The 24256-nt window shown below is 33.1% G+C and overlaps 1 long non-coding RNA gene and 1 pseudogene across 1 annotated transcript in view; one reads left to right on the plus strand and one right to left on the minus strand.

The window, feature by feature from the left end:
• LOC103681337 overlaps positions 1-24256 on the plus strand; it is a 154671-nt gene that overhangs the window by 14266 nt on the left and 116149 nt on the right. The window lies entirely within an intron of this gene.
• Positions 15482-16181, minus strand: LOC103681336 (annotated as a pseudogene).

Consider the following 24256-nt stretch of genomic DNA (forward strand, 5'->3'; position numbering starts at 1 on the left):
TATCAAAAATATTAAAAATCTAAGAAAGAATCAAACAAATTCTAGAAGTAAAGAGCTCAATAAATAAGATGAAGAATGTGTTAGAATGCATTGGAAGTAGAGCAAATTATATGGAAGAGAGATTAGCAAGCTCAGGGATAGAAACATAGAAATAATTAAAGGGAAAGAGGGGAGAACTACGATTTTTTAAAAAGTGAAGGAACACTAGGAGAACTATCCAGTTCCATTAGAAAAGCCAACATAGGGATAATGGGTATCCCAGAAGGAAATGAGAGGGAGAAGGGAGCAGAGATCATATTTAAAGAAATAATAGCTGAGAACTTCCCTAACCTGGAGAAGATGTGTAAGTCCATGAAGCTAATTGAATACCTTATTATCTGCAGAAAGACCGTCTTTAGACAGTAACCTACAAGGGTATGCCCATTAGGCTATTAGCAGATTTCTCAGCCAAAACTCTACAGTCCAGGAGAGAGTGGAATGACATATTCAAAATATTAAAAGATAAAAACTGCCAGCCAAGAATACTCTATTTGGTAAAGTTATCTTTCAGATATGAAAGAGTAATAAAGGCTTTCCTAGACATAAAAACAAAACAAAAACCCCATAAAAAACAAGCTGAGGAGTTCACCATTTCTAGACCTGCCTTTCAACAAATGTTGAAATGAGCTCTGTAAGCTGAAATGAGAAGAGAAAAGTACACAAAACTTAGATTAAGGTGATAAAGAGTCAGAATACTGCAGGTCTTTTTTTAGAATAGTATATTAAACTCTTAACTATAAATAAAGGAAAAGAGCATTAAGAATAACTACAACTTGGTAACAAAATCACATAAAAAAGATAATTTGTGACATCAAAAATATGAAAAGAGAAGAGTAAAAGGATAGGATATTTATAGGTTAATGAAGATTAAATTTCTGTCAGAAGAGAAAAGACTGTTTTATCTATAAGATGTTTTATGTAAAGTTCAGAGTAACCATAAAGCAAAAATCTAGAGCAGAGACATGAGACATTTTAAAAAAGAAACCAAAAAAAAGCGGGGAGCCTGAGCAGATCACCATGGGAAACCGCCAACATACACAGGTAGACAAAAATAGAAGGAAAATGACAATGGTGAGGTGAGATAACCAAAAGGCAAAAGATAAAATGGCAGTAGTAAATCCTTACATATTAGTAATCACTATAAATGTAAATGGATTGAATTCACCAATCAAAAGGCACAGAGTGGCTGGATGAAGAAAAAAAAATGCCCAAATAAATGCTGCCTGTGGGAGACTCATTTCAGCTCTAATGACTCACAGAGGCTCAAAGTGAAAGGATGGAAAATGAATTTCCAAACAGAAATGAAAAGAAGGCAGGAAAAGCCAGACTTACATTACACAAAACAGATGTAAACCCGAGAAGCATAAAAAGAGACAGAGAAGGTCATGATGTAAAAATAGAAGGAGTGAATTGTCAAGAAGATATAACAATTATAGACATATATACTCCCAACACCCAAGCACCAAAATATATTAAGCAATTAATAGCAGATCTTAAGGGAGAAGTAGACAACAATATAATAATTGTAAGAAATTTCAATACCCTACTATCAATAATGGATAGATTGTTCAGACAGAAAATTATCAAGGAAACTTTGGAATTGAACCACACTTTAGAAAATGGACACACACTTCTAAACAACCATTGGGTCAAAGAAAAATTCCTAAGGGAAATGAAGTATCATCTCAATACTAATGAAAATGAAAATAAAATAAGTCAAATATTGTGATGCAACAAAAGCAGTTCTGAAAGAGAAGTTTATGGCAATAAACATATATATTAAGAAATTAGAATGATCTCAAATAAACAACCAACTACATTTCAAGGAACCAGAAAAAGCAGAATAAATTAAGTCCAAAGTTAGCAAAAAGAAGTATCAAAGCAGAAACAAAAAAAATTGAGACCAGAAAAAAAAAAAGAAAGGATCAATGGAACTAAGAGTGGTTCTTTGAAAAAATAAGCAAAATTGATAAACCTTTAGCTAGAGAAAGAAGAGAGAATATTTAAATAAATAACATTAGCAATGATGGAAGAGATATTAGAACTGATACTGTAGAAATACATAGAATCATGAGATTACTATGAATAATTATATGCCAACAAATTATATAACTTAGAAGAAATGGATACATTTCTAGAAACATACAACCTACCAAGACTGAATCAGGAAGAAAGAGAAAATCTAAACCCACCAGTAATGATTGAATCAATGATCAGTAAAAGGTCGGATTAGTGAAAGATTGAATCAGTGATTTAAAAAAAAAAATTCCCAACAGAGACAACTCCAGGACCAGATAGTTTCACTGAAGAATTCTACCAAATACATTTAAAGAAGAATTAATGCCAGTTTGTCCTCAAACTCTTCCAAAATATTGAGGAGGAGCGAATACTCTCAGACTCATTTTGTGAGGCCAGCATTACTTCGTTCCCAAAACCAGATAAGGACACCACAAGAAAAAAAATTGTAGACCAATATCCCTGATGAATATAGATGCAAGATTTCTCAAATATTAACAAACTGAATCCAAGAACACATTAAAAGGATTATACACCATGACCAAGTGAATTTTATCCCAAGAGATGGTTCAACATAAGCAAATCAATAAATTTAATACATCACATCAATAAAATGAAAGATTAAAATCACATGAGCATCTGGGACACCTGGGTGGCTCAGTCAAACGTCTGACTTTGGCTCAGGTCATGATCCCAGCCCCATGTCAGGGAGCCTGCTTCTTCCTCTCCCTCTGCCACTCCCTCTGCTTGTGCTCCCACTCTCTCTCTCTCTCTCAAATAAATAAAATCTTTATTTTAAAAATCATATGATCATCTCAATAGTTTCAGAAAAAGCATTTGACAAAATAGAGCACCCTTTCATGATAAAGACCCTTAACAGGTATAGAGGGAATACACCTCAACGTCATAAAGTACATATATAACAAAGTCATAGCTAACATTATACTCAATGGAGAGAAATTAAAAGTGTTTGCTACTGAGTCAGGAACAAGGCAAGAAATGCCCACTCTCACTATTCCTATTCAATTTAGTGCTGAGAGTCCTAGCTAGAACAATTTGGCAAGATAAAAAAATTAAAGGCATCCAAATCAGAGAGAAGGAAGTAAAATTGTCATTATTTGCTGATGATATGATCCAATATATAGAAAATACAAAGAGAATCAGTTAAAAAACTGTTGTAATTAATCGATTCAGTAAAGTGTCAAGATATAAAATAAACATACAGAAATTGATTGCATTCCTTTACACCAATGATGAAGCATCTGAAAAAGAAAGAAAGCCATCCCATTCACAACAGCATCAAAAACAATAAAATACTTAGGAATAAATTTAACCAAGGAAGTGAAAGATTAATACATTGAAAACTACAAAACTTTGCTGAAAGAAATTGAAGACATAAATGGAAAAACATTCCATGTTTATGGATTATAAGAATTACTATTGTTAAAATGGCCGTATTACTCAGAGCCATCTATAGATTTTGTGCAATCACCATCAAAATACCACAGGCATTCTTCACAGAACTAGAAGAAGAAATCCTAAGATTTGTGTGGAACCACATAAGACCCCAAATAGTCAAAGCAATCCTGAGGAAAAAGAGGAAAGCTAGAGGTATCACGCTTCCAAACTATACTATAAAGCTATAGTACCAAACACAGTGTGATGCTAGCACAAAAATAGACACGCTGACCAGTGGAACAGAAGGGGGAGCCTAGAATTAAACCCCAGCATATACAGTCAACTATTTGACAAGGGAGACAAGAATACCCAATGGGGAAAGCATAGTCTCTTTAACAAACAGTGTTGGGAAAATTGGAGAAACATGCAGAACATGAAATTGGACCCTTACCTCAACACCACTCACAAAAATTAACTTGAAATGAATCAAAGACTTAAACATAAGACCTGATACCATAAAACTAGAAAATAAAAGGAAGAAGTTCATTGGTACTGATTTCAGCAATAATTTTTTGGGCATGATGCCAAAAGCACAAACAACAACAGCAAAAATTCAACAAATAGGACTATATAAAATTTAAAACGTCAAAGAGAAAAATAACACATTAAAAAGACAATCCGTAGAATGGGAGAAGATTTTTGCAAACCATTTATCAGCTAAGGGGCTAATATCCAAAATATGTAAAGAAGTCTTGCAACTCAATAACAAAAACAGTAATCCAGTTAAGAATTGAGCAGAAGAACTAAATAGACATTTCTCCAAAGAGGACATTAAAATAGCCAACAGACACACAAAAAGATGCTCAACGTTACCAATCATAACGGAAATGCAAATCCAAACCACAATGAGATATCACCTCACACCTGTTAGAATAGCTATCATTATAAGACAAGACCTAAGAGGTGCTGGTGAGGATGTGGTATAAAGGGAATCTTTATACATTGTTGGTGGGAATGTAAATTGGTATAGCCACTATGGAGAACAATAGAGAGTGTCCTCAAAAAATTAAAAATAGATTTACTCTGTGATCCAGAAATTCCCTTCTGGGTATATACTCAAAGGAAAAGGGAACATGATTTTGATGAGATATCTGCACTCCCATGTTTACTGAAGCATTATTCACAATAGCCAAGATATGGAAATAATCCAAATGCCTATCAGTGGATTAATGAATGAAAAGGATATGAAATATATACACAATGGGATATTATTCAGCCATGAGAAAGATACCCTCTTATTTGCAACAACATAGGAACTTATGCTAAGTGAGATAAGTCAGAGAAAGACAAGTACTGTATGATATTACTTATATGTGCAATCTGAAAAAATTAAGCCTGTAAAAAACAGAATAAAATGGTGGTTACCAGGAGATGGTGGGACAGGGGAGGGTGAGGATAAAAGTAATGGTGTTTAAGAGTACGAAGCTATAACAAGGAGTAAAGAAACCATAGAGATCTAATGCACAGTATAGTGAATATAGAAAATAATAACTGTACTGTAATTATATGATAACTATCATGACATCAAGCATAGTATATAAATGTATCAAAGTGACATTCTGTGCACTTTAAACTTACACAACATTACATATCAAGTTTATTCAATAAAAAAGGAAAAAAACCAATCGGTTACCAAAATGTATAAATCTGTTGAACCCCATTTGGCTTATTGTATGTCCAGATGAACTGCAGGTCAGTTATATTAACATTTACTTGATCGATATAGTTACCCTAAAAATTAGATAATGTTATCTTCATTTTGAAAATGGGAGGAATAATCTCATAATGTTTAAGTAGTTTCTCTAGGGTTATACAATTAGGAAGCTGGAGGCCTGAAGAATAGGTATTTGAAATTAAAGGAAGACTCTCATTGTATTTGGAGTCTGTGCTCTGCCTGAAGGAGAAGGTGTAATATCACTTAAAGAGTGAGTTGCTGCTTACTGGTCAGGACTGAACCTTCTGTTGGCATAGATTGAATGTGTGGAATTAATTTAACAAATAATTTTGAAGAGCTTCTTTGTAACAGACTGTACTGAGTGTTGGAAATACAGCAGTAGCTGCAAATGACAAAAACCTCCCTGATACTTAGAGATCTGGCCCACTCAGCACCAGATCTGGGGATTGTCAAGGATTAGCTTTCTAATCAGAAAGAAAACAACACTTTCACATTGCACTTCCTTTTAAAAATCATTTTAGCAATTTTTTGGTCATTATATAGAACACAGTATTCTATAACTTTATTCTGATTATAAAAACAACACCTGCTGCTTGAAAAACTACAGGCAAAAGCAAAGAAATATGACCAAATAATGTAACTATCTAATCTTAACTTTTTTAGGCTCACATTTTCCCTCCAAATTAACATAGTTCTAACTTGTGTTTTGCTGTCCGCTCTTTCCATTTTGTATTATATTTAAATAAATATAAAATTATTAAATATCTACTGTGGAAAATCTTGAAATATCCACTACTATAAAGAAGAAAGACCCATTATTTACAGTGTTACCATCCAGAGTTTAGCACTATTAATGTTTTATATATATTTTTAGTAATATTTATGCACTTACTGTATTTTAAGATTTGCTGTATATAAAAGTTTATGTCCTTATGTTCTCATTTAAGTTTACATCATTTGTTCTTTTTTTTTTTTTTTTTAAAGATTTTATTTATTAATTTGACATAGAGAGACAGCCAGCAAGAGAGGGAACACAAGCAGGGGAAGTGGGAGAGGAAGAAGCAGACTCCTAGCGGAGGAGCCTGATGTGGGGCTCGATCCCAGAACGCTGGGATCACGCCCTGAGCCGAAGGCAGACACTTAATGACTTAACAAATAGGCAGGTACCCCTATTTGTTTGTTCTTTTATGCATTTCCTAATTGAGGTTGGCACAATTTATAGAGCTGCTTCTATATATCTTGCTCCACAGGTCCATTTCTTAAATGATAGATTTGTTGAACTAGAATATGTTCAGGTGAATGAATCTGAGTTTTTAGTGCATAGGTACACAATGTCTAGTGGCTTTTCAGAATATTCTTAAAACCCCATAAGTAGTGTCTTGAGAGATTTGTGGCCCTATATTCTGCTAATATTGGGTTGTAAAATCTTTTAGAAATATCATAATATTGCAGGCAAATTGGTATCTTCTTCTTATATTAAATGTTATGTTTCTATTTGTAGTCTGCTTTAATCTTTTCCCATGTCTGAAGTAGCTATTAGAATTCTTCACCTGGACGAGGCTTTAAAGGAGCATTCTTTCCCAGTGTGGACTTCTAGTTTTCGGGTTGGCCAGTACAGATAATGGAAGCAAAGGGAACCTGACAAAACCATTGGACTCTTACATCCAGTCAGGTTGACAGGACAGGTAGACCATGAGCCCTACACAGGTTCAAATTCTGGCTCTGTGTCCTACCAGATGTGTAACCTTGGCTCTCTGTGCATCAGTTTACTCATAGGACATTCCAGTTACTATACTTCCCAGCTCCAGAGTTTCTGTTTCTTTTTTATATTTTTTCTTTATTCACATTGTCTATCTTTTGAGACCTTGTTCTCCTGGTTTCCTTCCGTTCTTTTTCCATGGTGTCATTTGGCTCTTTGAGCATCTTCATAGGTCATTAGGAGCTAATTTAAAGCTTATGTTGAGGGAAAAAAATGATAATACATGTGCAGCACTTAGAGTAATACTTGGCCCATTCATAGTAAGCCCTTAATAAATATCAGTTTATTATTATGGAAGACCAGCTCTGAACCAGCCTCACTTGGCTTTGTAATGCAAAAAGCTTTCACACAATCTCTGAGGAATCTCTTTCCAGAAGTCCTGTCAATTAGTTTACCATTCTTTTTTTAAAGATTTTATTTATGTATTTGACAGAGACAAGCGAGAGAGGGAACACAAGCAAGGGGAGTGTGAGAGGGAGAAGTAGGCTTCCCAATGAGCAGGGAGCCTGATGTGGGGCTCAATCCCAGGACCCGGGGATCATGACCTGAGCCAAAGGCAGATGCTTAATGGCTGAGCCACCCAGGCATCCCAGTTAGTTTACCACTGTTGTCTGGTTTTATGTTTGTCCTTCACTGATACATACAAAATGAATCAATAGTGTATAAAACCCATTACATAAAACCACTAAAAACTGTTCTCACATTGGTGAGGGAAGGCTAGTCTTTTTGGAATGCCATGGTAAAGAAAGTTGTTATGATGCAAGATGAGAGAGATGGAACAACAACAACAAAAAAGCAGAATCACTTAAAAAGTCATAAATAAAATGGAGAAGAGAATCCTCATTCAGTAAATTCTCTGAAATACTTGTTAACCAAGTGACAAAACCCTACTCAGAACCACTTAAATTCTTACCTTGAAATTATAAATTTTTAAAAATTTCTTAATGATCAAAGAATTGTATTTTTAAGTCTGCAAAAACTAAAAAAGGTACAGCAAATTTTTAACAACATTTTCAAAGGAATGCTTTCTATCATCTAAAGTTATAAAAAAATCTGCATTTCAAATAGTCTACATGTAACATAAAAAGTTTAACATTGAAAAATGATTGCTATACATGTGACATGTGATTAATGTCATTATTATAAGCAAAAGGTCATAGAAGTAAATAAGCACAGCATTTCTTCATGATCAGCCAGTTCTCAAAGAGAATACACTAAATGGAGAAGAGAAAGTTGAGAGGGAGATGGATTAGCTTTTAGATGTTGGGGTCTGCACATATTCTAATCTAACATTCACAAAAACCATGAGAAGTACAAATATGTTTCCATCTAATTGGTAAAGAGACTGAAACTAAGGGAGGTTCAGTACCTTGCCCAAATCTACACTTTGGTAATAATAGTGAAGCTACAGCTCTTTGCTATAAATGTATGTCAAATTCAATCCCACTAAGAATTTTGTTAACACAAAGTAAAATAATAGTATGATACTTCTGTTTATTAAAAAGTGTCAACTTAAAAATATCAAAGCTTGTATAAGGATTATAATGTCATTTATAAATTAAAAAAGGAATACAAATATAAATATGGGATATACCTTTGATGAGTTCTTTTGCATTATTAAATTAATCATTGTGAAGTTGACAGAATGGAAAATCCTTTGATAAAAATGTTAAGTTAAAAATAGAATATTATATAGAATTCATCGTATAACCTCATCTAGCTTCAAAAAGAGTAATAAACAAAAAATATTATAAAATAAATCATGTACAGATGGTGATTCTGTATTCTATTTCCCCGGTTTCCTCTATTATGTATTTTTTTTCCGAAGTAAAACTGTTGATTAAAAAAAAAGAATATAAAAGCATGGCATGAATCTCTTAGGTTAAAAAAAAATCTGTTAGTATTAATTTCTTTCCATCCCTTCCTTACCAAGGCAACATGCTCTCTTTTCCAACTTGAAATGTAATAAAGGCCACCTGGGTTATTTTCATATTCTCTGCCAGATGGCACAACGGGAACATAGATTCGTATTTACACAGGGGAATTGGGGGCAAGTGGTGACAGAGACTGCTTTACACCAGAGACAGTTTGCTGCTGCAACTCATCATGGTTGTAAAAATTACTTCTACAGTGTAAACTTTGACAACTCAGAATCCTTTGATACTGGTCACTGAGTATAAATGTTATATTAATAATAAGATCCTCAGTTTTACTAATTTCCTCACACCTATCCTAAGTGGCAACTTAACACCTCAACCCTTAGTCTTCAAATGATTCTGTGCGTGTCCAAGGGGTGCCCAGTGACATGTGTGACCCAATGAAATTTTTATATATATAAAAATTAAGTATTTATCTGTAGATTAATATAGAATACTATTAGATTATTCTTTAGTGGGTCATAAATATGACTGTCTCATCCTTTTCATTCCTCACTTGTCAAATAGCTAGCCAGTAAGGAAAATATAATTATAAGTTCTTTCTGGACCTTTTTTATAATTTATAATTATCTTCTCTGTTTTTGCTAGCTACTTTTTCTAAGAGGAATTTGTCACTTTTAAAGGATGTTTACATTTCCAGTGTTATGTTGTCATATTTCCAGTTGTCACCTCTTATGAATGCTGTCCCATGACAATAACATATTTGTTTTAAAAAATAAGTATGTCTTTCTAGACATATACCTGGCCATTGAATTTTGATTATCTAAGTTTAGAACACAAAGGTGAAATTTGCAGATAAGAGAAGTCCAAAGATTTATATAAAGGAAAACTTGAAACTCATTTTATTGCAAAATGATTTAAATTGTAATCAATTCTACCTATTGAAAATAAGTGCCAGTCCAAAGAAAAAAAAGTACTATTATTTTAAAAGAACAGACAAAAATAGTGCCTTAATATTTAAAAAAAAATTGACACTCAAATTATAGCCTACCCACCAAAATGTGACTACTTACAGGAAGTTTTTATCATTATTACTCTGTAATACCAGAAATTTAGTGGAACAGCATTTTTTTAAGGAAACCATAAAAGAATTCAAAGCTTTTTATATAAAACTCTAAATCTGGCTTTGCAAGTATGTAGAATTGTTCTATTCCATGATTATTATTGTTATTAAACATATCAAGTCACCACTAATCCCACCTCTTCCTCACAATCACTTGCTTCTAGAATTAAAGTGTATTTTACCATTGTGTTCAAGTTTACTTTCCCAGCCACAGATACCCATTCTGCTACTTTTGACTCAAACTTCTGATGCTTACTCATGTACAAGCAATGAAAACTACATCATGGCCGGCTGACAGCAATTGCTGAATGTTTTCTGTCTTCAGAAATTATAAAATATGAAACTAACGTGCATCATAGATTATAGGTAGTATAGACCCACAATTTAAACTCCAATCCACATGATTCCAAAGCCTGTTATACTGTTTCTCCATCACACTGACTCTTTAAAAACAGCAGTCTACATGATTAAAGACTGTCAGATTATAGTGTAGGGCTCCTTTAGACAAGTTTAGCTATTTTTTTCCCTTGGGATAGTAAAAGCTACTCGAAAATGTATTATTTCTTGTATTTTACAAATAGTCTCAGGGACATATTCTTTCTCAAGACAAACTTAGTTATTTTTGTAACTTGTATTTAGGAGACTATAAAGGTGTTCTTCACTCAGTGCTATATTATCTCCAAAAGTGCCTTTGATTGCAGATTTCTGTCAAGACATAGGATTTAATAAAAAAAAAATCCAAAACTGCTATTTGTAAAAAAATCAGTTCAGAATATTAAAGCTATTTGTTTTTAAGACCTTTCCTAAATTTCAGTTTCCAATTTAAAAAAAGTCCCACTCTTGTTACTGTGTATTTTGTTCATAAATTATAAATGATGGATTGCTATTATAAAAGACTTACTATAATAAATTAATACATTGTAATAAATTAATACTTAAAATAATTTAATATTTATGTGGTTACTGCCATAAAAAGTAAGCTGAAGTACCTGTATTATCTTAAAGTAGAGTTTAGATAATGGAAGAAAAATGTGGACTTTTCAAAGTAAAATATTTCATTTAAACAGGAAAAAGAATGTGGATGACTGGAAATTTAAAAAGAATCATGGGGGAGAAATATCAGTGTAACTATAGCAATAATTCACATCTCAAAGTCTTTCTAATTAAATAAATGAGAAGATCCACCCTTCATTTTTAATGAATATTCTAAAGTGAAATTCAGAAATATTGGAAGAGAGTGCATATATTCCAGATGAAAAATACATTAAAATATGTAAAAGGGCTTCAGGTGGTTATAACTGTTACTGAATTAAGTCTGTAGTACTATTTTTTAAAGGATAAAAGTGTGACTATTTTTATCAGTTAAGAATATGTGATTGTGGCAACTGAAATTGACTCTGAGTAACTGAAGTGGAAATATATTCCACATTCAATAGTGAGGGGAAAGAAAAGCAATGGAAAAGGGGAAATAAGGTAAGGAGCCACACCCTGGTCATATGCTGTTGTGGAATATATTTTCTGGTTTTCATGACTCTATAGAGTGAAGTTACATGTTGCTCTGACGGAGCCCATGGGTGTCCTACTGGCTCAACAAATAGTTCACTGCATCATAGGGCACTGAACAGCTGAACTCCAGTGCCTGACTCACTGCACATGACCACACTGGATTATCTAGTTTATTTGATGTAGGCGTGCTTCTTAGTTGGAACACAGTAAAATCTGTACTTGTTGCTGTCCTCAGTTTATTTAATGTACTCCCTTGATGTGTGAGCCCAATCACGAAAAAGAGAAATAGGGAGATACATGTATAGATGGCCCTTTTACTTTGATATCATGTTACTACAATCACATTTATCTGGAAAGATCAAGATTTCCCTACCTCATATTCAATTTTTCTCCTTCCAAACTCTATTTAATCTGTTTAAGCCTTAATGGACAATAAAGATACCCTAGTTAAACAGTGAAAAAACCCATGATCTGAGTTCTCCAAACTCCATTATGATAAAATTTAGAAGTATTTTTTTAAATGCAATAACTTGGCTTATAGAGCTATATAAACCTATTTTTGTGAATGACTGAATCTGAGTTTACAGTTTCCTTTATCTTGGCCTACCAAATTCCTTTTCCCTCTCCCTATGGTAGCCCAGGATTTTGTAACCATACTACTAGGTACAAAGAAACCACCTTACAAAAGTTTACACTTCCTTGTATGGAGATATAATTAAATCCTACAGAATTCACATTACCTGTGTACTCTACCAGAGCATTGAGCTGGATATAGTTCTATTCCTGAGTTTCTAAGCTCTTGATAGTCCTGCCATTAGAGAGGTATAAGAGTAGGAATAAACATCTACTTCTGGGCATGGTGGTAGAAAGCAAGGAACATCTGAGGTCTATCAGTATACTTCATGGTTCCTATAATAGAGCATCAGTCCTATGTTACCTGTTAATATGGGTCAGTCACTCCTAACATCAAAACATCTTTTTCTGTATAATTACCTGGTTTCAATCTCAGTTTTCACTCCATTGGAAACATTATTGTGTTTCTTGGTGGAAATTGTTCTCTTGAATACCGAAATATCTAAACAGTATGATCCAGGGTCATGGGGACTGGAAGCTAATATTTTGCTACTGAATTGTTAACTGCTCATTGATTGAGTTCTAGACTAGGGGAGAAACAGTATCTGGTATCTGGGTAGAAGCTGCAAATTCAAATCAGTATAGGTTGCTTTCAAAATTGAAAGAATTTACTAAACACAGTACTTCTTTCTTAAGAGTACAAGGTGCAGCATTTTTCCTCTCACTTTGAAGTGGAAATCCTGAGGATATTCTCAGCTGAAACTTGATTGATAAGGCAGATTCTTCTATTTTCGGGTAATGTATATACGTATATTGTATATATGTACCACATTTTATTTATTCATCAGTGGACACTTAGCTAGTTTCCATGCCTTGGTGGTTATCATTAATGCTGCAATGAAAATGGGGGTGCAGATATCTCTTTGAGGTAGTTATTTCATTTCCTTGGATGTACACCTAGAAGTAGGATTGCTGGATCATACGGTATTGCTATTTTTAATTTGTTGATGAACTTCCATGCTATTTTCCATGGTGGCTATAGCAATTTACATTCCCACCAACTGTACATGAAGGATTCCTTTTTTCCACATTCATTCCGGCATTTGTTTTCTCTTGTCTTTTTGATTTTGGCCATTCTAACAGATGTGAAGTAATGTCTCATTGTGTGTTTTATCTTTTTAAGATTTTATTTATTTATTTATTTATTTATTTATTTATTTATAGTACAGAGCAGGAGGAGGGGCAGAGAGAGAGGGAGAGAGAATCTCAACCTGACTCTGAGCTGAGCATGGAGCCTGACACGGAGCTTGATCTCACAACCCTGAGATCATGACCTGAGCTGAAATCAAGAGTCCGATGCTTAGTGGACTGAGCCACCTAGGAACCCCTCTCATTGTGGTTTTGATTTGCGTTTCCCTGCTGATTGGTGATGATGAACATCTTTTCATACACCAGTTGGTCATTTGTATGTCTTCTATGGAAAAAATGTAAATTTGGGTCCTCTGCCCATTTTTAAATCCGGTTATTTAGTTTTTTCTTATTGAGTTGCATGCATTTGTTATATGTTTGGGTATTAATCCCTTTCAGATATATGATTTGCAAATATTTTTCCTAGTCTATAGGCTTTTCCTTTCATTTTGTTGATTATGTCTTTTGCTATGCAGAAGGTTTTTAGTTTCACATAGTCCTACTTATTTATTTATTTTTTTTGTTGCTTGTGCTTTTGGTGTCATATGCAAAAAAATATTGCTATGGCCAATATCAAGGAGCTTTTTCCCTACATTTTCTTTTTTTTTTTTTAAAGCTTTTATTTATTATTTGAGAGAGAGAGAAAGAGTGAGTGAGAGAGAGCACAACACGGGGAGCAGTAGAGGGAGAGGGATGCAGGACTTGATCCCATGACCTGAGCCAAAGGCAGACGCCTAACCAACTGAGCCACCCAGGCGCCCTTCCCTACATTTTCTTCTAGGAGTTTTGTTGTTTCAGGTCTTACATCTAAGTCTTCAATTCATTTTGTGTTAATTTTTGTGAATTGTCCAATTTCTTTGTTTTGCATATGAATATCCATTTTCCTAGCAACGCTTATTAAAGACTATCCTTTACCCTTTGAGTATACTTAGCACCCTTATTGAAAATTAGTTGGCCACATAGGGTAGGTTTTTTCTGGGTATCAATTCTGTTCCATTTGTCTAGGTGTCTATTTTTATGCCAGTATTATACTGTTTGTATTATTATAGGTTTGTAATATAGCTTGAACTTTGGAAGTGTGGTTTCTCCAGTTTGTTTTTCTTTCTTAAGATTGTTTTGGCTATTGAGGGTCTTTTGAAGTTCCCTATGCATTTTAGGATTGTTTATTCTATTTCTGTGAGAAACGTCATTGGAATTTTGATTGGGATTCCACTGAATCTGTAGATGGCTTTGAGTAGTATGGACATTTTAACAATGCTAATTCTTTGATCCATGAATGCAGGGTGTATTTCCATTTATTTCTTTTTTAATTTCTTTTATCAGTGTCTTACAGTTTTCAGTGTACAAACCTTTCACCTCCTGGTTAATATATTCTTAGTATTTTATTATTTTTGATGCTATTATAAATGGGATTGTGTTCTTTCTTTTTTTTTTTTTTTAGGTAGTTCATTATTAATATATAGAAACGCAGCTGATGTTTGTATATTGATTTGATTTACTGAATTACTTCATTAGTTCTAACAATTTTTGGTGGTGTATTTATGATTTTCTATGTATAAGATCATATTTACCGAGATAATTTTACTTTTTTCTTTCTGACTTGGATGTTTTTTGTTTCTTTTTCTTACCTAATTGCTTTGGGTAGGACTTACAGTGCTATGTTGAACGGAAATGGTCAGAGTGGTCACCCTTGCCTTGTCCCTGGTCTTAGAGGAAAAGCCTTCACCTCTTGACCATTGAGTATAATGTTAACTGAGGGTCCATTATACATGGCCTTTATTATGTTGATGTACATTCCTTATATACCTAATTTGTTGAGAGTTTTTATCATGAAAGATGTTGAATTTTGTCAAATACTTCTTCTGCATGTATTGATATAATCATATGATTTTTATCCTTTGTCCTGTTAATGTGTATCATATTTATTCATTTGTGTATGTTGAAACATTCAGCATCCCAGGGATAAATTCCACTCAAATGTGAAGTGTGATTCTTTTTTTTTTTAATTGTCTGTTAAGTTCAGTTTGCTAGTATTTTGTTGAGAATTTTTGCATCTATATTCATCAGGGATATTGGCCTATAGTCCTTTAACTTAGTAGTGTCCTTATCTGGTTTAGTATCAGGCTAATATTGGTTTCATAAAATGATTTTGAAGGTGCTTCCTTTTTAATTTTTTTGGAAGAGTTTAAGAAATATTGGTATTCATTCTTTAAATATTTGGTAGAATTCACCTGTAAAACCATCTGGTCGTGAGCTTTTCTTTGTTGGGAGATTTTTGATTAATGCTTCAATTTCAGTCTTTATTGATCTGTTCAGATTTTCTATTTCTTTGTCCTTCACTCTTAGTACCTTGTATATGTTGAAATCTTTATCCCTTTCTTCTAGGTTATTCATTTTTTTAAATATAATTGTTCATAGTAGTCTCTTACCATCCTTTGATTTTTTTGTTATTTAGTAAAGTTTTATTTTCTAAAATGTACACCTGGGGGATCTGTTCATGTATCTTCAGTAGCAGCTGGGGCATCTCCACACTTGGTGTTTCTGGTGTAAGTTACTTGAGCTCTGTGCTTTAAAACCAGTTTAATGAATCCTTTACTAAGGAACTCCTGAAGGACTGCCCTGGCCAGGGAACCTCAAATCTTCAGTCTCTCAGAGTTATAAGCTTATAGCTGGGAACTTCCTTTCAGAGTTTGTCATATGTCGCTGTGTCAAAGGAGACCAGGTTATTAAGCTTGTCCTGAATTTTGCCTTTGGACACTTTTTCTTTTTGGCATTGGGTCTTTGTCTTTTTTGGCTGACTTTCCAGCACCTTTCTTTTTCTTGTCGTCCTTGGGTGGCATTGCAAAGCTGGGAGACCAGCAGCTACTCCTGCAGCTCGCTAAGATGTCAGACTAAAAGCCATCCTTTGAATTTTTGTAGTATCAAAATTGATTCTCTTTTTTGTCTCATTTTATTTATTTGATTATATAAAATCCTCTTTTATGCTTCATTTTATTTATTTGAATCTTCTTTCTCTTTTTCTGAATCTAGCTAAAAGTTTGTCAGTGTTGCTTATTTTTTGAAAAATCAGATCTTAGTTTCATTGATATTTTCTGTTGGTTTTATGATCTCTATTTCATTTATTTATGCTCTGATCATTGTTATTTCCTTCCTTCTGCTAAATCGGGCTTAATTTGTTGCTATTTTTCTAGTTCCTTGAAGTATAAAGTTGTCTATTTGAGATCTTTCTTTTTTCTTAATATAGACATTTATTTCTATGAAATTCCCTCGAAAACTACTTTTGCTGCATTCCATAAGTTTTGGTATGTTATGTTCCACTTTTGTTTGTTTTAAGACGTTTTTCCCTTTTCATTTCTTTGATCTGTTGGTTGTTCCAGACTGTATTGTTTAATTTCCACATATTTGTGAATTTTTCAAATTTTCTTACTGCTACTGATGTCTAGTCTCATACTATTATGGCCAGTAAAGGTAAACTTGTTCTTAAATTTGCTATGACTTGTTTTGTGACATAACATATGATCTATTCTGGTGAATGTTTCATGTATACTTGAGAGGAATGTGTATTCTGATGCTGTTGGAGAGAATTTCTGTATGTGTCTGTTAGGTCCATTTGTTTTAATTATAATTCAAGTCCAATGTTGCCTTACTGATTTTCTGTCTGGATTACTTACCTTGTGTTGAAAGTGACATCCTCTACTATTATTGTGCTGTTGTCTATTTCCCCCTTCAGATCTCTTAGTATATGCTTTTAATATATTTAGGTGCTTCAGAGTTGTGTGCATGTTTATTTGTGATTGTACATCCTCTTGATAAATTGACCCCTTTATCATTGTATAATGACCTTCTTTGTCTATTTACAGCATTGTGTTAAAGTCTGTTTTTTCTTATGTGAGTGTAGATCTGTTCTCTTTTGGTTTTTTCCTTGCATGCAATATCTTTTTCTATCCCTTTACTTTCAGTCTTCATGTGTCCTTAAAGCTGAAGTGAGTCTTTTGTAGCAGCATATAGTTGGGTCTTGTTTTTGTATCCACCAAACCACTTAATGACTTTAGATGGAGAATTTAGTCTATGCACATTTAAGTAATTATTCATAGGTAAGGACTTACTAATACTATCTTCATAATTGGGTTTTTGCTGTTTTGTAGTTCCATTATTCCTTTCTTGCTCTCTTAGTGTCTTCAGTTGTGAATTGATAATTTTCTACAACAATATCAATTTTCTAATTTTTTTCTTTTGCATATCCACTGTAGGTTTTTGCTTTGTGGTTACCATGAGTCTTACATAAAGCATCTTATAGATATAACAGTCTATTTTACACTCATAACCACTTTAATTGCATACAATAACTTACTCTTTTTCTTCTCCTCCACATTTTATATTTTCGATGTCACAATTTACTTCTTCTTATACTGTGTATCCTTTAACAAATTATATAGCTATTTTTAATTCTTTTGCCTTTTAACTTTTATACTAGAGTTAAGTTATTAACATACCACCTTATTACAATATTAGAGTGTTCTGATTCTGAATTTGATTATATACCTATCTTTACCAGTGTATTGTATATTTTAATATGCTTTAATATTACTAATAAGCATCCTTTGATTTCTTCTTGAAGAACCCCTTATAGCTTTTCTTGTAAGGCAGGTTAGGGATGCTGATTTCTTTCTGCTTTTCTTTGTTAGGGAAAGTCTGTCTCACCTTCATTTCTGGGGGACTTTACCAGGTAAAGTATTGTTGGTAGACAATTTTGTTTTTTTCCCCCCAACTTTGATTATATTATCCAAATCCACTGATAACCTTCTAGGGGTTCCATTGTATGTAATAATTTTTTTTACTCTTCTGACTTTTAAGATTATGTCCTTAATTTTAGACAATTTTATTATAATGAGTTTGGAGAAGATAATTTTCTGTTTTCATAATTGGGTGACCTATTAGTTTTATGAACTTGAATGTCCAATTCTCTCCACTAATTTGGGAAGTTCTCAGCCATTTTTTTTTCTTTAAATAAGCTTTCTGCTCCTTTCTCTCTCTCTCTCCTGCTTCTGAGACTACAGTAATGCATGGATTGTTTCTCTTCATGATATACTATAATTCATGTAGGCTTTCCTCATTCTTTTTCCTTTATTCTCCTATGACTGGATAATTTCACATGTCCTGCCTTCCTCGTCATATTCTTTTTTCTGTTTGATGATCTGTTGTTGATGGTCTCTGTTATATTTTTCATTTCATTCATTGTATCATTCAGCTCCAGAATTTTGGGCTCTTTTATATGACTTCTGTGTCTCTATTAAACTTCTAATTTTGTTATGTACTGTTTTTCTAATTTAATTGAATTGTCTTTGTGTATTTTCCTGTAGCTTACTGAGCTTCCTTAAAACAGTTACTTTGAATTCTTTATCAGGGAATTTGTAGATTTTCATCTTTTTTTTTTCTTTGCATGTCTTTGAGTTGAGTTACTAGGAAATTATTATGATCCTGTGAATACTCATTAACTCTCTGTCACAGTTCACTCCATTGACCATGGAGAACTCACACAGGGAGCTGGCCATAGGGTGGGGTGTATTGCCTGTGGGCCATTTGAGGGATCTACTGGTGAGGCATTTCTAGTGGCTTGTGGGTGGGCTTCTTGATGGAGTCTACAATATAGTAAACAGGACCCATGTCCCTTTAATTCCATTCTCCCTGCTGCTCCACATTCCTCAATCTTGCAGGCCACCTCAATAGTGTGGATCAGGGCAAGAAAGAATTGGGTCTCTGGCAGAATTTTGCAGAGCTGGGGAAGGCTGGTGCTTACATAATCTCAGTTTCCCTGGTGGAAAGAATAACTGGCCAAAATAATCTCTTTATAGACACTGAGCTATGCCACATTGGGGAGGTTATCTCTAGACAGGTTGATCGTTTCAAAATAAAAATAATATGCCATTTTCTCTGCTCTAAACTCTTTAGTTGACCTTAAATAAAGCTCTTTACATGACTTACAATAGGCCACAAGGACAGCTCTCTACCTACTTTTTTATCTTTATTTCGTATAATATTCTCCTTTATTCTTTTCACTTGCCTTATAAGAATTTGAGTTCCCTCTCACCCCAAGGCTTTGCACTGGATCATCTCTCTGCTTAGAATATTCTTCTGACACATATTCACTTGGTTTTCTCTCATTCATTCTTCAATTCTGAGCTCAAACATAATTTTCTCCCTCTTTGGATCATAGATTATTTTATAGCATAAGTATTGTTTCCTTTGTAACACTTATTATAGCAGCAGTTGTAATTTCTCATTTGTTTGCAAGATTTTTTTCTGTTTGTATACTTCACTAACCTGTATTCTTCGTGTGGGCTAGAACTGTGTCTGATTTATTCATAATTATATACACAGCACTTAATGCTGTGCTTAGTAGCATCTCTAATTTCAATTTTTTTTTTCTTATCTTGGAAGCAATTAGAATATTCTTTTTGCCAGATAACTGAGTTCAAAATTCAGTAGCTCCCTTTGAGATGGTATTATAAATTCTTTTTTTTAATTAAAGAATATACATGAACTATAACATGACTTCCCAAATAGTGTTCTGCTGAGCATCAGTTCAACCATTACCTCAAACTAAGTTTGAAAAACATCACATAATATAGCACATCTTAAAGAATTTTATAGTGCTCACCCATAAGAAGTTTTCATACATACTTCATTGAGAAAGACTATTTAACTTCATTTTTCTACTGCAGAATACTGTCTGCTAGACACGTATGAATATTATAGGATTAATATTTGATGCACATTCTGAGAAAGGTGTTAATAGGAATTAAATGAAAATCTATATGGAGAAAGGTGAATACCAAAAGATTAATTAGGAAGATTTTTGAGTTAGGTGAGGAGATCTGGATTTAAGTCTTACTAATGATACCTGCTTTCCATGTGAACTCAAGCAAATGTCACCTCCATGGACCACTTCTGTCCACTATTATATGACTCTTAGAGATCTCTTTTTGAATTCAGGAGCTGTGGAAATTGCTGAAACCACTTGAGATTTTCCTTTCATCATGGACAAAGATATCACACATTACTCTTAAACAGGGGGTGAGAGTTTTTTGAAAAACGTTGTCTTGTTGCAGAATGATAATAAGGGCAATAAGCATGTGGGAATTTAATTTTTCCCTACTTTGGATTCAATGAAAAACTCTATTTTGGCCTTCTTATTTAAATCTATGTCCCTGAACTATATTGAACCTACATGAATTGATAAGATCAAAACTATTACTATATATCTCTACCTGTTCTTTTATCCTTTCTGCTTAATTTATAGAATTTAAATAGTGAATATTACTTCAAGATCTTTCTAAAGCATTTACTTGAATCCTGAATACTTCCTCTTCCTTCCCTCTTTTTCACTATATTCTTTTGTTTCCTTTTTTTCTCTCTGAGAATTAATTAGATTATTTTTACATCCTTGTAGAATTTTCCCGTGATCTAAAATAGTCTTCTAATTTTTAATCTCTCTCATTATTTCAAGGCCACGCTTAAAAGTCTCATTTTAACATTTGCATGTAATGAGGTGGAAAAGAAGTAGAACAAATGCATTTTATATGTCATTTCTCAATTACTATAGAAATAACCGTAGGAATTTAAACATCAGAATAATCCTGTGGCATATATATCAGCTTAAAGGCTATCCAAAGGATAGCATTGAAAAATATTTTCTGTTACGTATAATGCTATGGTCTGAATGTTTGTGTCCCCCCAAATTCATAAGTTGAAATCCTAAACCACAGATTACAGTAATAAGAGGTGGCACCTTTAGGAAGTGCTAGGTCATGAGAGTGGACCCTTATGGGTGGGATTAGTGCCTTATAAAAGATGCTCCAGAGAGATCCCTTATCCCTTCTGCCATGTGAGGATACAACTAAAAGTCATACCTGGAACAGGACCCTCATCTGTCACGCTGGCACTCTGATCTAAAACTTTCAGCCATCAGAACTGTGAGCAATATATATCTGTTATGTATGAACTACTCTTTATATCTATATATATATAGAAGTTGAATTTCTTTACAATGGCAGGAGTACTAGATCCAAGGGAAGAACAGGAATTCAAAATTAAAAGGTATGGCAGAAACCCTTTAATTTGTCAAAGTCTGGAAGAATGAGAGCTACAGAAAAAGGCAGGCTTTGGCAAAATTGAGAGCCCACCAGATGGATTCTGTTTGTCATCACAGAAGAGTATTTAAGAGCAATAGCATTGAGGACCCAGGAGATGTACAGCAGCTATACTTATGGATCTGGCCACAGAATGACATGACTCTTGACACAAAACAACAGATTTTGGAGAGAGGCAGAGTTTCACCTAGAATGGATGTTAAACTTTTGCTGGAATAAAATCTTAAATGTAACATATTCCTGTCTTCCCCAGCACATCTGATAACTACAAGTAAGCATACAGATAACTACATATTTACATTTTAGCTAAACTGGAAAGATTTTTTAAAGTCAGATAGCAAAATCAGAAATCAGAAATGCATAAAATTTTGTATACATTTAATTATGTAAAATTAAATATTTAAGTACCACACAAATATAAACATCTATTTAGATAGAAGAGGAATGGAAAGTTAGCAAACATTTACAACCTGTATAAAAATGTAATAGTATTCCTCAAATATAAATTCATTAAAAATTTTAAAAAAGATGAATAACAAAAGAAAATGGGTAAAGGGTATGACAAGGTCATTCATAAATTAATACATATAACAAAATGAAACTGTTCAACTGCTTTAGTAATCAAAGAACTTGCTCATTTCAGTGCTTTTCTCTGATACATACGTCGAATCCTATGATGTCACGAGTATTACAAAGTGTAGCAGTATTAACAGGGAAAGATTAAAATAGACATCCTAACAATATTTTCCTTTTAGTTGATTTTTGAGAGACAAAATATATGGATAGAAAAAAGTCTGGAAGCATATGCAGCAACATTTTTCTTGATGAATTTAGAGAATATAACTCCAGATGGGATGATTATGGCTGGTTTCTATTTTTTTTTGCTTATCTTAATATCTTAATATTTCTAAGTTTTTAAAAAATAATGCATATGAACCAATGTACTATACAGATTTATAAATTTGAATGAAACTAATGTATACTTTTAGATGGATTCAGTAAGAAATGGCAAACTAGAGCAGACATACGAGCATAAATTGCCTTAACAAAAGTCATCTGAGATATATCATAAAAAATGATGCAGAGACTAGATAGCTTTCCGAATTTATCTTCTTCAAAGATTAAAAATAAACCACCCAAATGGTAATTGGCAAGCAATTGGATAAATACATTTCAGTATGCTTACATGATTGAATATTATATAGCAGTCAAATTGAATGAATAGAGCTATATTAAAGAATACAGATAAAGATTTTCATTATATTACTGATTGAAGAAAGTAAATTACAGAGAGCTATATAAAACATGACACTTTCTGTAAAGAGAAAACAAACTAAACAAACTAAAGCTAGAAATATAATAACATGATTTTAAAAACTATGGTATAGAAGCAAATCACACACACAGAATGCAGAAGAGTGGGTATCTTGTGTGTGTGTGTGTGGGGTGTCTAGTTTGAGGAGGGAATAAAGAAATGGATGTAATTTCTTGCCAACTGTTATGTTGGGTGATGGGTGCAAGGAAGTTTGTCAATTTCTGGTCAACAAACCAAACGGAGACCTGTATTTTATCGATGTGGGACTGTGTCATGAAACATTTATATGATGAATTTAAGTTGGTGCACAAGAGGGCCATTTAAAATCAGATTTTAAATAAAGAATAATTCCTAGTCTCTCATTACATTATAAATTATTGGATATTTGTTGGAGGTTAGAAAAATGGGAAAGTATTTTTACTTCATTTTACAAAGGCATTTATCATTCTATCAATATAGGTTGAAATAGAAAAAGAAAATCACAATAGATCTTTGTCACTTAATCTAGCTCTATATGAATGACGATGACAGCTTTACCAAGAATTTAAACACAATAACTTGAAGATAGTAAAATTTTAGGTAGTCTAAAATATAATCAAAAGGCAAAAGAAGAAACTAAGTCATCATCTCATTGACTACTAAAGAGACATTTGATACAGTTTAATATATATTTCAGAAAAGCAAATTTATTTTTTAGCCAAAACAATGAAATATTCTCTCTCTATGCTTTTAATTCTGTTTCTTAAATTTCATATATGAGTGAAATCATATGGTATCTGTCTTTCTCTGATTGACTTATTTCTCTTAGCGTAATACTCTCCTTTTTTTTAATCCTTTCTTGCTGTCTTTTGGATTAATCAAATATGGTGTTATTATTTTACCTTAACTTTTCTTTAATCTTTTAAGTTACACATATTAAAAAATGTTTTTAGTGACTACCCTACAGATTTCAACGTGGCTACTCAGTACGGGCTACTTGAATTAGTACTTTTACCACTGACTGAAATAAGCAAACATCCCGTAACAAAGTAAATGTATCCCCTTACACCCTTGGCAGTGTTACTGTTTTTGACAGTTAATTTTCATTTCATATGTTATAAAATAATGCCTGTGGAGGCATTATTATTATTTTTGTTTTATTCTGTCAATATTTATATTTACTCATTTTTAAAAATCTTTACTAATTCTCTTCCTTGCCGCACTTGAACACTTGCATCTGGGGTCCTTTGTCTTCAGTCTGAAGGACTTCCTTCCGTCTTTCCCTAGAGCACATCTGCTAGCAACACATAGGCAGATCTTGTTTTTAGAAGCTTCTGGTAGATGATTCAAATATTGAAGATTATCTTTTTTTCACAACTTAAAAATATTATTTTCTTTTTTTTGTGATGAAAATTCAGTCATCAGTTTTATTATTCCTTCTTTGAAGAAAACACGTCTGTTATCTCTGACTACTTTTATTATTGTTTTTGTCTTTATTTTATCTGTTTGACGATGATGCCCAGAGATGTAGTTGTTTATGTTTTGGTTTAAAAAATTCTTTCTAGAGGTGTAATAAACTTCTACAATCTGTAAATTGT

The sequence above is a fragment of the Ursus maritimus genome, unplaced genomic scaffold, assembly GCF_017311325.1.
Source record: "Ursus maritimus isolate PB19 unplaced genomic scaffold, ASM1731132v1 scaffold_28, whole genome shotgun sequence".
In the NCBI taxonomy this organism is placed as follows: domain Eukaryota; kingdom Metazoa; phylum Chordata; class Mammalia; order Carnivora; family Ursidae; genus Ursus; species Ursus maritimus.